Consider the following 12534-nt stretch of genomic DNA (forward strand, 5'->3'; position numbering starts at 1 on the left):
GAAGCTATAACTGATGTACCCAAGGAACAAGATAGAGCTCTCTTTGCAATCCAATCGGCACAGCTGTTACTGCTTCTCAAGACATGAGTAAATTTGACAGTCCAAGATCTATCAACAAGGGCTCGAATCCTAACCACTAAATGCAGTTCTCAAGCATCATTATCAATTAAGGTAAGCAATCTAATAGCTTGAGATGAGTCACTCTCAATTAATAACTGTCTTCGAATTAATAAATATCTTGATTTTTGCTCAAATATTTTTACGATAAATATCCTGCTCCTTAATGATTTTCCATTAGGGAATACTTTTTTTTTTTGGGTACAATAAAGGGGAAAAACCCCAAAGAAGACAAAAAATAAAAGACAAAATAGAACAAAAAAGACTAATCTGGGGCAGCAAGCCAGATCTGGCTGGAAGACCCTATAATATTGGAGGAGATCAACTTCTGAAGATCCTGGTCAGGAGAAGCTATAACTGATGTACCCAAGGAAGAAGATAGAGCTCTCTTTGCAATCCAATCCGCACAGCTGTTACTGCTTCTCAAGACATGAGTAAATTTGACAGTTCAAGATCTATCAACAAGGGCTCGAATCCTAACCACTAAATGCAGTTCTCGAGCATCATTATCAATTAAGGTAAGCAATCTAATAGCTTGAGATGAGTCACTCTCAACTATTAGATTTTTAAAACCAGAATTCCAAGCAAACACTAGACCATTATGGATAGCCCAGAGCTCAGCAAGGAGAGGGGAACAACACCCCAAGAAAGTTTTGAACCACCTAGCCAATTACCTTGACAGTCACGAATAAGACCTTCACAAGCAGCTTTCACATGTCACTGCCCCATCAACATTCAATTTACACCAGTTAGTTGAAGGCCGAGCCCAATCCTTCCTGTGCATGTTCAACATTTTTGGATCCCGCAAAAGTTGGGTATCATTTAGACAAAATTCTCATCATAAATTTTGCGAAGTGTACATGAGAAGAATTCACGGTTGGAATGCTGATCACTTCAAAAAATTTCCTACAAGAGATCAACACCATTTCTTTTTAAGTGAAGATGACAATTCACCTCTGTTCCCATTATACTGGACCAGATACCCGTCTGATGAGTATAAGCTTAATTACACTTTTGTCGATCTCCACAACTATGAGAGAGAAACTATCACTGCCTTGTGTGATATTGCGCATAGGGCACCAGATAATGGCTCACTGAGTGCTTATACCATACTGAATGAGTACACAGAAGAGGATGTTAGAGTATTCCTTGGTAAATGTTTTACGCCATTGCCCACTTTACTGATTGTAACTTCTATGTTTTTATTCTTGTATTGCGTCTAAATTGAATTGTTCATGTTCTTTTGCAGATAGCACAATGTCTCATAGAATGAAGCAGATTGAAGCCATTGCGATGAAAAGAGCCGAAGGAGAATCTGGTACCTCGGGCACGAGTCAGCTTCCTTTTGGAACCATTACCTCACCAATTGCCGGCAATCTAGCCAAGTTGTTATGTGCTTTACTTCCCCTGGTCCCCAAATACCACAATCTGGTGAAGTTGTTGTAAAAGAAAAAAGTGTTGAAAAGGAAACGTCTCAGAAAGAGAAGGTGAGAGGGAAGAAAAGGAAAACAGAGAATTCCGCAACTTCATTGGAGATACCGCGTGATAGGGGTGTGATTGGGGAATTTTGCAGGACCTTTTTTCAAAAGGGAAAGAAATTTAGCATTTGATTGAGGACATGTCTGAAGTAGAATGGGAAGAGGAAGAAAAAAAGTTGGATATCAAACAACAACAATTGATCTTTTTAACAGGTACGCTGTACTTTTAATACGTGTTGTACTTCTTTTGCTAAAAAGTTTCTTTACAAAATTCTTTGTAATAGGTACTGTGGCCTACCTGAAATCTCGTATAGCTGCGCAAAATAAGGCTATCGCAGAGAAGGATGAGGCCATGAAAGCGCTGGAGAAAGCTAAAAAAAATTGGAAGAAGAGAGTACACGAGTGGCGAAAAAGCTTGGTGAATTGAAGGTAAATTATGCCACGTTGAAGATGCAAAAGTCTAGCCTCTCAAATCAGATCAAGGATTTAGAGAAGACTATCACCACCCTCACAGACGAGAAAGAGACTTTAAGTAGAGATGTCGCCAAATATCAACAGCTTTTTGAAGATGAAGTTGTTGGCACTTATGAGAATATTCTCATGCAAGTGCGCCTTTTCAAGCCATCAACTAAATTGGAGAATGTTCATTATCTCAATTATGTTAAGAATGGACAGCTAATGAAACTGAATGAAGCTCAGGAGGAAGAGCCGGTCAAGCTAGTGAGCTTTATGGACACTGAAACTCCTTCAGTCAATCCGAAGAATGTGACTGTCGTTGATGTAGACGCTCAGACGGATGCTGCTATTGGGAACGAGGCTCGCGACATGTCTAACCAAACAGTTTAATATTTCATTTTGTTTTGTAACTTGCAATGCAATTTATGTTTTGGATTTGTAGGCATGGTGTATTCTGTCTAATCCCAAACATTTGCCTTTAAAGCAATGCACATTTCTAGCTATAAAACTTTCTTCATAACCTAGTTTTGCGAATTTAGGCTTTTCTTTCATAAACTTGTTTATCTTGAGTCTGATAAGTGTTCGCGCATTGAAAGTTTTAACCAGTCTAGGTTTTACCTTCCTTTATTTCTTCATGTACTGGAAGTTCTAACCAGTTAAGGTCTTACCTTCCATTTTAATGTTCAGATGGAAGTTTTAACCAGTTAAGGTTTTACCTTCCTTTTTAATGCTCTGCGTAACGGAAGTTTTAACCAGTTAAAGTTTTACCTTCCTCTTTAGTGTGATGGAAGTTTTAACCAGTTAAGGTTTTACCTTCCTTTTTAATGCTCTGCGCAATGAAAGTTTTAACTAGTTAAGATTTTACTTTCCTCTTTATCATTGCACCTTATGTGCTTAAATGATCTATAATCTAATAAACCTGTAATGCTTTTGCAAATAATATTAATAGTAACAAGCTGGATTCATTAAGTAGAAAATACGAAAACAACTCACAATTTTAGCTATAAAATAACTTAAGTTTATATGCGTTCCAGGTATGTGGGATCGCAAGTCCTGATAAAGTTTCAATGACATATGCTCCCAATTCAGATTTCCTTTGGATGCGATAAGGACCTTTCCAATTGGCCGATAATTTTCCTTGATGTGAATTCTTATGGCCAATATCATCTCTTCTAAAAACTAAATCCATAACTTTGAATCTTCTTTGGATAACTTTTTGATTATACCTTGTTGCAATTCTCTGCTTAAATTCTACCTCCTTAATATGAGTCCTTTCGCGTACTTCGCCAATTGTATCCAAATTTCGTAATAAGGTATAAGAATTATTGTCACCATTTGTGTAAAGCTTTCTCCAAGATAGTTCCCCTATTTCAACTAGAATCATTGCCTCACTTCCATATACTATTCTGAAAGGGGTTTCACCAGTGGTCGAATGAGGGGTAGTCCTATATCCCCATAAAGACGTAATCAATATGTTCTGGCCAATCCCCTTTAGCTTCTTCCAATCTTCTCTCAAGTCCTTTTTTAAGGACTCTATTTTCAACTTCAACTTGTCCATTAGTTTGAGGATGCTCAACTGATGTGTACCTATGTTTAATCCTTAGATACTTAAGAATCTAATTGAACTTTCTGTCCACAAATTATGTACCATTGTCAGTGATGATGGTATGGGGGACTCCAAATTACAAACTATCTTGCGGTACAAGAATCTTTGAATCTTATTGCAGAGATAGTTACTAACAGTTCAGCCTCAATCCACTTGGTAAAGTAATCTATTGCCACCGCTAGCCATTTTAATTCTTCCATAGAAATAGGAAAAGGTCCAAGCAAGTTCATTCCCCACTGATAAAAGGCCATGGAGACAATAAAGAAGATAACTTTTCCGGAGGAGCATGATGGATATCAATGTTTCTGACGCTTTACACAGTACTTGACGTCCTTTTTTGCGTCCTCATCCATCATGGGCCAGAAATAACCTGCGTGAAGTAATTTGCGCGACAAAGACTTTCCTCTTATATGGTGACCATTTATTTCTTCATGTACCTCAGATATAACGTACTTTTCTTGCGTTGGAGCTAAGCATTTGAGCATTGGAGAAGAAAATCCCATCCTATACAGTTGGCCATTGATAGTATAAAATGAAGAATTTCTTACCAACTTTTTAGCCATATTTGAGTCGTGTGGAACCTCGCCTTTATTAAGGTAATTCAAAATTGGAGTCATCCAATTGGTCTTTGTCCCTAGAGTCTGCTCTTCATCTTCAATCATTGGATTTGCGCAACTGGATGGTTTGGCTTTGTGTTTAATGATAGCCATTACTACACTTGGATTAGGCACACTTTATTGTATCACTGGTCTATTATTTCCAGGATTCTTCATACTAGCAAGCTCTGATAATATATCTGCCCTAGCATTTTTCTCACGCGGATCATGCTGAAATCTAACATTCTAAAAAATTGCAAGAAATAAACGTACCTTTTCCAGGTATTTGGCTGCCAAAACCTCTTTTTCTTGGTAAGTTCCTTGGACTTGTGCAGTCACAAGCTGAGAATCACTTTTTACCACTAATCTAGTTGCGCCTAAGTCTTTAGCCATTGCTAATCCCGCGATCACCGCCTCATATTCCGCCTGGTTGTTGGAAGCTTTAGACCAAATTGAATGGAATGCTCCACCGTAACTCCTTGAGGACTTTCCACGATAATGTCTGCCCCGCTCCCTTTAATATTAAAAGATCCATCAACGAAAATTACCCATTCACCCTTTGATTGCGCGTAGTCTGAATGAGTCATTTCTTCAAGAAAATCAGCCAACACTTGTGCTTTTATTTCCTGATGTGGTTCATACATAATATCATATTCTAATAACTCGACGGACCAAGTTATCATTCTCCCTGCAAGATCAGGTTTGCGCAAAATTTGTCGGAGAGGCTGATTAGTTCTTACTTAAATGGAATGCCCTTGAAAGTAATGGCGCAAATTGTGATATGTTATAATTAGCGCAAATGCTATCTTCTCTTAACAATACTGAACTGATGGCCTCACTACTGACAATAAGATAAAACACTAAGGGTACATTTGGCTGGGGCTTTACCAACACTTGAGGGTTGGCTAAATGTTTCTTTATCACAATGAAACCCGCTTCGCATTCTGAAGTCCATTCAAAAGTAGTTTGCTTGCACAAAAGTTTAAACATGGGCAATGATTTTTGCGCAGATGCAGATAAAAACCTGGTTAAAGCTGTTATTCGTCCTGTAAGCTGTTGTAGCTCCTTGACATTCCTTGGACTAGTCATTTTCAAGATTGCTTACACTTATTAGGGTTGGCCTCATTCCCATGATGGGTTAACATAAATCCCAAAAAAATTTCTGCTGGAACACCAAATGCGCATTTAGCAGGATTGAGTCATAATTTATACTTGCGCAATTGCGGTAACACTTGTTCCAAATCTTCTGGGTGTTGTGGAGTTGCAACGGTTTTGACAATCATGTCATCAATATAAACTTCAAGCATGCGGCCATTTCGCTAAACACCTTGTCCATCATACGCTAGTATGTTGCACCTGCATTTTTAACACCGAAAGACATCATGTTGTAACAATATGTTGTCTTATCAGTAATAAAAGTTGTTGCCTCCTCATCTGATTTAAACATTTTAATTAGATTATACCCCGAATATGCATCCATAAATGAGAGGACTCGATATCCTGCTGAATTGTCCACTAGCTTGTCAATGGTATAAAGAGGATAAAAATCTTTTGGACAATATTTATTGAGATCTGTGTACTCTATACACATTCTCCATTTTCCATTGGCCTTCTTTACCAAGACAACATTAGAAAGCCATGTAGAATACATAATTTATCTGATAACTCCTACCTCTAACAGCTTTGCCACTTCAGAGTCCACCACTTTTTGTTTGTCAGGAGAAATCTCACGCTTCTTTTGGGCAATTGGTTTTGCCTGTGGATCAATAGTAAGATGGTGGCAAATGAAATTTGGGTCTAAACCTGGTATATCAGCGGTTGTCCAAGTAAACAAATCTTTGTTTTTTAGCAAAACTACAGTAAGCGCAATCTTTCCATTTTCTGGCATATGTCTGCCAATTTTTGTAACATTTTCTGGCTGTGGGCTAAGTTGAAGATCTTCTAACTCACCATCGGGTTAAGGGCACACGTCGCGCAAATCTTCACGCATATCAAAGTCTGTTATATTGATAGAAGCCTTCCCCTTATTTATTTTAATAGCTTGTTGAACAAAGGTTTTACTAGTTACTTTCAAACTCGTATTGTAGCAGTTGCGTGCTGCCTTCTGATCACCTCTAACAGATATAATTGTGCCAATGAGACTTCTAAATTTTATTAAAAGATGTGACATAGAAATGATTGCACCCAAAGCCCCAATGGTAGGACGACCCAGAATAACATTATAAGCTAATGCACAATCTATAATATAAAAACGTACCTTAATCGTTCTTCCTTTAGGCATAATCCTAAAAGTTACTAGCATTTCAATGGTACCTTTGGGCTGCACGCATTCTCCAAAGAACCCGGGAAAAGCTGTACAACTTGGGATTATATGTTTCATTGGAATATTCATTGCGCGACTTCCATTATCAATTAAAATTATTTTTACTTGGAGGTTCGCCATACAAGCAGAAATCACCAAAGGATTGTCATGACCTGGAATGATACCTCTATAGTCATCATCGTCAAAAGTAATTGACTCGCGACTTGTGAAATGTGTGGAGTCTTGTGCATGGTTGCTTACAGTCATGACGACTTTTAATTGCCGCTTTTTCTATGAACTTGTTTCACCTCCTCCTGCTATCCCTCCGGCAATAGTGGCTAAAACTCCCGCAGCATTGTTAGGCAATTGTAGCTGATTATGGTCCTTTGGTTGTTGATCACGCTGTCTTTCGTGTGGAGACCTCCCTCCTTGTCTGTCATCGTGCCTGTCAGTGCGTTCGCATTCTTGCGGGATCTGCTCCAATTGTAATCTCTCCTTTCTTGGAACCTTCCTCTATCAAGATTTCTACAGTATCAGGGCTTCTATTGCGCCTCTTTTGTGCTTATAATCTTTGTATGTAGCTATGAATTCCTTGAGTTTTAAGGTCATAACACTCTCTAGTTGTATGTCCAATGTCATCATGGAATTCACAAAATTTAGCCTAATTGCGCCTTCCATTTTCTTCAGTTGTGGAGGTTTTGCGACATTAACAACTCCAGCTTGAAAGACTTCCTTCAAGATACGCCTACGAGACACATTCAAAGGAGTATAATTATCAAACTTCTCCCATTTTCTCTTTTCCTTAAAGTGCCTTTGAAAATCTCTTAGAAAATTCCTTTCAAAGTTGTTAATATCTAACTTCACCTCGGAACCATCACGAGAGCGCTTATAATCCACCAGATTAATGAACTTTTTAGATCGGGCTCTAAGGTCCTCAATAGTCCACAGGCGATGTTTTTCCAAAGACATGAAAAATAGACCATCTAACAATCCCTCTGTAATAAGATGTAACGAGACCTGAGGATCCAGATCTTTTAGCAAAAGGGCCTCGTCAAAGAACCTGTTGAGGTAATCATGCAAACTCTCGTGCGCGTCTTGCATGCCTGTTTTCAAGGTATGAGTTGATTTATATTGTTCCTTACTGGTAGCAAACCGTACAAGAAATTGACTTGCGAGATCTTCCCAATTATGAATTGAATTTGAAGGTAAAGTAGAATACCATCTAAGGGCTATCTCCTTTAACGTTGCTGGGAACAAACGACAAGCAACTGGATCTGATACATCATGAGCCATCATATTGGTTTGAAATTGCTCTAAATGTTCCTAAGGGTCTCCTTTCCCGTTATATTTTTTTGTAGTGATCTTAATGTCCCTCAAAATTAGTAAATTTATGACCTGAGACGTGAAAGGATGCGCAACTCGAGAAACTTTTTTTGAATTTTCCTAAGAGTTGTCATGTACTTCTCGGTCTTCAACTTTTTTTTTTATCTTTATTTGAAGGACCAAGATCCTTTTTTGAACATTCAGGTCCTGGTTTTCTTTCATCAGATTTTTCAATTTCTAACTCATCTTCCTTTTCCTTTTTCTCTCGTTTTTTCTTTCTCACTCTGTAATTTTTTAACTGAGCCAAATCCTGATTTTGTTGAGCAATTTTCTTGTTTGCTGAGTGGTGAGCTTTAACAGTTGTTGGGTAGTGGGTGGATTTTCATTGCGTATTGAAATTAGAGCAACAGATGATGCTGATTTCTCGCGTGAAATATGTGCTCCCTTTTTCTTACCCTGGAGCCGTTTTGAGATTTGCTTATGGTATCAACCATGTTTTTGATTTGTAAAGGAGTGGGATTCGAAATTTATCGTCCCCACAGACGGCGCCAATGATCTGACCAGTCCAAGATTGGATGGGCCAAATCACACACGGTTAAATGTTGAAAACTTTGGGCCTTAGATTTGTAACAAATAGGCTTGAATCTATAGTGGTATGTGCTTCTCCTTATAAAGGCTATGGTGAGACTCTGGCGCAATGGAAGGGGCTGGAAGGGGGGGGGGGTACCTGCAAAGACACTCTGATGCTCAAGTTAGTATCAATGCTAGGTATATGTTGTAGTTAATTAGAAACAGATGATCGTACCTGAGTTTGTTCACTTTGTATTTATAGTAAGCTTTGTGTCACCTTTTGTAGGCAACGTACCTTCTTATTGGTTGTTGTGGGTTGCTGCCTTTTTGGCTACTTCCTTGGCGAACAAGTCTATACAATAGCCTGTCTTTTTAGAGTAGTGGCAAGCTAGAGCTGTTTTACCTATGTTGGCCCTTATGTGCGGTGGAACTCAGCTCAATACTATGACTTTCCGTAGTTTTTAAGTTATATAAAGCGACTTTACATGGTTGTCTGCGCAATGCTTGGTGTGTGCATTCTACGCAATGGGATCATTGCGCCTTTTTGGGCCCATTTTGGGCTTTAAACCTTATGGCCTATACGTTATCCAGATCAACTTCCTATATTTGATATGGTTCCGTTTTAGTTCTTTTTCCCTATATCTTCATCTATTTCTTTCTTTACATCTACTAATTTTCTTTCTCCTTTCCTTTATCTCACTTTCTTCCTTCTTTTTTTGTCTTCTTTATTAAAATTTATTTTATTTTTTTCTTTATTTTATCTCTCTATTTCTAATTTTTTCTCTCTTATGTTATTTTCCTTCTTTTTTATATTTATTTTCATTTTCTTTTATTTTATCCTTCTTCTGAATTGTTTATTGTTATGTTTTCATTTCTAATGGTATTTATAGTTCTTTTAATTGTGTTTTTATCCCCTTTTTTTCTATTTTTTGTTCAGGTTCATCTGTCACTGATCCCAATTAATTTGAAATAAAGATGATATTGATATTGATGTTGTTGTCAACTACCAACTAACGTAACAAATAGTTGTGTTGTGATTCAGCTACTTGTTATATGTTATCTCTCAACTCATATCGAACTAACCTATATATGCTCTTTTCTTCTATAAGACACACAACTTTACCATTATTTAATACATCGTTTTTAATCCTTTTATTTTTAAATTTCTCTAATTGATAATTAATTTATACAATTTTTTTCTTTTTCTTTTTCCAATTGTCAATTACTTATAGTCTTAGGGTGTACACGACAACCTTCCCAAAATCATTTTTTATTTTTTTAATATTTGTTCCCGAGAACAAAAATGGATAGAAAACTCATTTGGTAAAACCAATTTAATTTTTTTGTTGGGGAACAGAAAAAAGAATCAATTTTTTTTAGTTGCCGGCCAAAAAATGAGAAACACTTTTCTCGCTTAATCACTCTACACCTCTACTATCATCACCACCACCATCATCCCGACACGACTACTATCACCATCGTCGCCGTCGCCCTCGTACCACCATCACCACTGCCTCCATCTAACACTACCACCATGCCACTTTTACCACCACCACCACCAATCACCACAACCATCATCGCCGCCACCACCACCACTCCACCACTATTTCCACCATCGCCACCATCGTCACCAACCACCACTATCATCGCTGTAGCCACTGCCATCACCACCACCACCATGCCATCACCATCATCACGTCACTGTCACCACTACCATTGTCGCCGCCACTGTCACCAACCACCATCATCATTGTCACAGCCATTGCTGTCATCAACACTACCACCGCCGCAACCACTGTCACCATCACAGCACCACCACCACCACCACCGCTGCAGCCACTGACATCGCCACCGCCGCAGCCACTGTCATTGTAAGAACTCGCACCGTTAATTTAGGAAACTAAATAATTTATTATGAGATAAATGATATAATTTCATAATTGACCCTAATAATTATGAGAAGGCTTAAATGATTATAGTAAGTGATTAATAAGGTGGAAAGTCGCTTTTCTGACGAAAAGTAAAGATACCGGTTCTGCTCCACGGTAGAAATTTATCGATGATGTAACACCCCGTGTATACCCAGTTTGTTAACATGTCATCGTATTAAGCCACACTTAATTAAATAAATGCGAAATATCTTTTTCTTTTCAATTATGACGTCATTATACTTAACTAAGTTGATTACTTAAACATTTTCATAAAAAACATCGTCTGTATGTAAATTGCAAAAGACAACTAACTGAAATACCTCATACATAATTAAGTGAGTATCTAAGTCACGGATCTACAACACGTAGTCCGGACAATATCCTGATACATTAAGACATCCCAAAACTAAAATAAGACATAGTCAATCCATGTGGCATGGACAATCCCTATGTTCACCAAATAAGGCAACAAAGCCCAACATAGTCTCAACTCATTAATCATAAACATGACAGGAAACATAGACAACATCCAGCAAAGATAACATCGTAACAGCATAAATCTAACTCAACTCCGGCCACCTGCCGCTCGAGGTCTCAACCCCCCGAGTTACCTGAACTTGAAATAAGCGCCCCCAAACGTGGGGTGAGATCTCTAAACAGAAATCTCAGTAAGACAAGGGGTCCTCAAGGATCTTCCACCCCAAGCTCACTTACATGTGCAATATAAGTTCCAAAACAAATATACATTATAAGTTCCAAAATAGTGCAATGCAGCAGATAATCATGTCATCTGTGTTATAACTATTCTACTGATCAGAGAAATGCAGGAATACGTCTATTACCCATATAAATACCATCCCATGCTGTACCCGCCCACAGGACCACCCCATGGCTTCCTGTATAAGCAGAACACCATATACATATCATATAGCATTTGCACTTAACAATTCAATAGCATTTCAGCAAAACAATACATGCAAACACATCATGCATATAACCATCCCCCCATGGGACATGGTGGAACATACAATGGCTAAACCGAGGACACAAAAGCTTACCTTGCAAGCTAACAATCCAAGCCAAGAGTCCACACTAGCTCAAAGCCCACAAGCAGCATAATCACAATCTGTTTATACAGTAATAATCATCAATAACCATTTACCAAGGTTACATTAAGTGATTAAGGCTTTTCATCTCATTTTAAGTCATTACATGTTGTTTCTGCAGGAGGTATTCGAATACTCCCCGAGTAGTATTCGAATACTCCAGCTCTCCAGAAAGTATTTGATTACTTTCACTAAAGTATTCGAATACCAACACTCCAAGTATCCGAATACCACAGTATCCGAATACCAAAACTCACTGTATTCGAATACTCTTCAGTATTCGAATACTTCTTCAAAGGTATCCGAATACTTTTCTTTCCAGAAAAGTATCCCAATACTCCTGCAAGGAGTATTCGACTACCAAGGGATAAGTATTCGAATACTACACGAAAAGTATTCGAATACTTATCAGACAGAATGCAGAAACTCGAGCATTCTTCTGCATAATCCCATTTTAAGGGTCCAAAAGCGATTGGGAGTCCAATGACTCCCTAAACAGATATTCATAAGCATGTTAAGAACTCAGAAACACATTCCTTTACTTAAATGGTTAAAGTTTCTCTTTTTAATAGATTAAACAAGCTTAAAACCTCAAAATGACAAAGAGGTGGTCATGGCTCACCTTAAATGCTCCAAACACAGAAAACGACTCCTCCTTTGAGCTTCCAACACAGTCCCACAGTACTGACTACCAAGGCCCACGAATTTGACACCACAAGATGATGTTTATCTCCACAAAGCTCACAACTTGGAGCTCAAAATACCATGACAAAGGCCTCACCCAACCAAACACTCAAACTCAGCAAAAACCTCCACCAAACAGCAGCTTTCCTTCTCAGAACAAGGTCCTTTTCACACCCCCAATGTTGTCCCCAAGTGACTAAAGGCTTAGAGGTGAAGAATCTCTCCTAAAAGTCAAGTCTTGAGTAGTCTCAATGGAGGGAAGGCAATGGCTTGGTGAGGAAGAAGAGAAATGGCTGAAGAGAGTCAGCCACCAACACTCTCGTAGGCACAAAATATGACCTAGGGTTTTGGGCCCAATACTTATT

Source organism: Gastrolobium bilobum, unplaced genomic scaffold (genome assembly GCF_033153095.1).
Source record: "Gastrolobium bilobum isolate Gb01-03AN ecotype WA unplaced genomic scaffold, APGP_CSIRO_Gbil_v1 utg5831, whole genome shotgun sequence".
Classification (NCBI taxonomy): Eukaryota; Viridiplantae; Streptophyta; class Magnoliopsida; order Fabales; family Fabaceae; genus Gastrolobium; species Gastrolobium bilobum.